The sequence below is a fragment of the Canis lupus genome, chromosome 25 (assembly GCF_011100685.1).
Source record: "Canis lupus familiaris isolate Mischka breed German Shepherd chromosome 25, alternate assembly UU_Cfam_GSD_1.0, whole genome shotgun sequence".
NCBI lineage: Eukaryota > Metazoa > Chordata > Mammalia > Carnivora > Canidae > Canis > Canis lupus.
In genome coordinates this window covers 37,252,394-37,256,140 of record NC_049246.1, presented here as the reverse complement: position 1 = coordinate 37,256,140, position 3,747 = coordinate 37,252,394, and positions in this window count along the sequence as shown.

Genomic DNA, 3,747 nt, shown 5'->3' with positions numbered 1-3,747 from the left:
GTCATTTTGTATTGTTTTAATCCCCTAAAAAGATATTTTTTCTTAGGGCAAGTTCATTCCGCAAATTTTTACTGATTTACTGAGTAAAATTACTGTGCTTGGTAAAAAATATAGCTTCTAAAAATTACAGGCACACTATATTTTATTTTTATATTTACATTTGTAAAAAGCTTTAGAGATCCTTTAAACTAACTATAAAGGAAAATAATACAGTTTTTTTTTCCTAAATAAAATACACAGAACTTTCTTTGCCTGCACCTACTTTTTCACTAGTAAAATGCTAGATTAATGTAAGAATTTTGACCATTTTCTAGAATACATTATCTTTATTTCTGCAGTCTAATTGTTACCTATGAAGTAAGTTTGTTCAATAAAATTAACTATTTGGTGTGGGAAGGTGCATTTTTTAGAACTTTTCTTTGGGAAAAGAACAACATACAGCCATACATGCACTAAATAGAGATTGCTTCTTAGTAAAATCAGAAAGAATTTAATACAGAAAATAATTGTTTCAGTGGCCACTGACCCAAAACTTCATTGTTAGTTAGATATAGAGTGTTTTAGGATTCCATCTGTATGAAATTTTCAGAAAAGGCAAAGTTATAGAGAAAAAAAAGTAGATTTAGTTGTTGCCTGGGGATGAGAGTTGGAAGAAAAATTAACTACAAATAATATAAGAGATCTTTTGGGGATGATGAAAATTAAATTGTGGTGATGATTGCATAACTCTGTAATTGAGATTTCACCAGTTGATGGACTCTATAAAGTTTATAGACTTTGCTCACTGTCCATCCATGCCTGTTGATATAACCAAAAAGACAATAACAAGAGTTGGCAAGGCCATAGAGAAAGGTGAACCTGCATATATTGCTGATGGGAATGTAAAATGGTGTGGCCACTCTAGAAAACAGTTTGGCAGTGTCTTCAAAAATTAATTACAGAGTTTAATCCATTTGACCCAGTGATTACACCACTAGGTATATACCTAAGGGGAGTGAAACGTTTCCACAAAGATTTGACAAAATTTTCATAGCAGCATTATTCATAAGAGCTCCAAAGTGGAAGCAGCCCAAATGTCCATCAAGTGGTGAAGACATAAAGAAAATGTGATATGTTCATACAAAGGAATATTATTGAAAATTAAAAGAATGAACTGCTGATATATTCTACAACATGGATGTACCTCAAACACTTTTGCTATATGAAGGGACCAGATGCAAAAGACTGCATATTTTATAATTCCATCTGTATGAAATTTTCAGAAGGCAAATTTATAGGGAAAAAAGTAGATTTAGTTGTTGCCTGGGGATGAGAGTTGGAAGAAAAATTAACTACAGATGAATATAAGAGGTCTTTTGGGGATGATGAAAATTAAATTGTGGTGATGATTGCACAACTCTGCAGTTTACTAAAAAATTATATTGTACACTTAATAAGAAAGATGACTTATGGCATGCTTCAATAAAACTCTTTAAAATGTATATGCATAGATCTGTGGTGATAGACACAATCACATTACATATATAACCTATGAAAACTATAATTTGGAGACACTCCCATCTTGCCCCTACAAGGAGGAATGTGCAGTGTTTATCTACTATTCACTAACATCAGCCTTGTCTATCCCAGGGCCCAATACATGGCAGTTTGTCATAAGTGAATGCTGCCATAACCTTGTTCTGTTAAAAATGTCTTATTTTTTATGTGCAATGGATGAATCACTAAATTCTACCTCTGAAACTAATAAAAAAATTAAATAATGTCTTATTTTAGCCTGATTCAAGACGGCAGGCCCATTTTTGATGCCTTTATCATACTGTAGACATATTATTATAAAGATAATTATCTTCTAAATGAATCTTATTGGGGATTTTCTATATTTAGACTATCATCAAATAACCATTTTTAGAAGTAGCAGAATTTTAGAAATCACTTAGCACTCTCATTTTTTGATATAAGTTCAGAGAGTTGAGTAACATGCATGAAACTAGAACTGATTCTTACTGATTAACAACTCAGTATATCCTCCCACATTTATATCATTCTGCCCCCCAAAGACATTAAAAATATGTGCTTAAGTATAAATTCACTTCATATACAAAGCACAATGAATTTTCTTTCTTTTTTTTTTTTTGTAGGAATTAATGTATAAGGTAAAGTCAGAAACACTGTAAAGTAAAACCCGACCAGTGCAAAAAGAGTGAGCTCACCTCCTGTCCTCAAACACAGAAATCCCATCTCTTAGCCAGAGCAGTGCTTGCTTCCTCCACTGTGTACCCCAGCTCTTTGCCCCCTCTCCTTCTGGGAGGGGGGGCACTGATGACCTCCTGTGACAGTATTACACACCTTGGAGTATGAATCCTTGAAGGTGAGGCTTTGTTAGATACCAAAATCCAAGGAGAAAGTAGAATCCAGCAAACAGCAATAACAAAAACGAGTGATTGAATTTGAAAAGCATGCCTTTCCATATAGAAAAATACCGGGGCACCTGGGGGGCTCAGTGGTTGAGCATCTTTTTTTTTTTTTTTAATATTTATTTTTTTTTATTGGTGTTCAATTTACTAACATACAGAATAACCCCCAGTGCCCGTCACCCATTCACTCCCACCCCCCGCCCTCCTCCCCTTCCAACACCCCTAGTTCGTTTCCCAGAGTTAGCAGTCTTTACGTTCTGTCTCCCTTTCTGATATTTCCCACACATTTCTTCCCCCTTCCCTTATATTCCCTTTCACTATTATTTATATTCCCCAAATGAATGAGAACATATAATGGTTGTCCTTCTCCGACTGGCTTACTTCACTCAGCCACAATGAATTTTCTATTAAAAGATACATGCTGGGACTTTTAACAGGAGAAAATGGATTTGCATTAATCCCATCAAACCCTTTGTGACTACTGACACAGTATGTATGTAGTGTACCAATCAGTCATTAAATCGGCCCCAAAGACTCTCACCTCTTTTTATTCACATCCTTGGATAGCCACCTCCTACACTGACCTATGTGACCAGTAGCATATGGAAAGGTGATGGTATGTTACTTCCAAAATCAGGTTTTAAAAGCACTGACTTCTATTTAAGTTGTTCTCTCATAATGTATCTCTTCTTGAGTTACTCTGGAGGAAACCATGCTGTGAGTGTCCCTATGAAGAGGCCTATGTGGTGAAGAACTAACACCTCCTCTCAACAGCTACAAGGATGAGCTTGGAAGTAGATCCATCAGACCCAGTCAAGCCTCAAAGACAGCAACCCTGGCCAATAGCTTGAATGCAATGTCATGAGAGACTTAGCAATAAATTCCAAATCCTTGAACCACAGAAACTGTGAAATAATAAATGTTTATTGTTTTAAGCTGCTAAATTTTGTGATAATTTGTTATGCAGTAATAGGTAACTAATACATATACTTTACCTATGGACAAGATTTTAGTTTTTTGGTTTTTTAAATAAATATTTCGAAAATCATATTTCAAAAGAACCAGGTTACATTTTGAAGGAAATTTCCTTCTCCCCTTCTTGCCTTTAGTAAGGCAAAGGATAATGGATAATCAGCTACTTGGTTTCTATTTTTGGTGTTTCATTTTTGTTTTTATAAAATTATATACTTCTTCCATTTAACAGGATTATGTATAGACTCATATCTAATGAAACTTGAAGCTAAGAATAATCAAATAGCTTTAGAACTAAATTCCTTCCTTCCCATAGCATTGTCATCCAGAAAATTGATTTCACACAGAAAATCTCATGAGA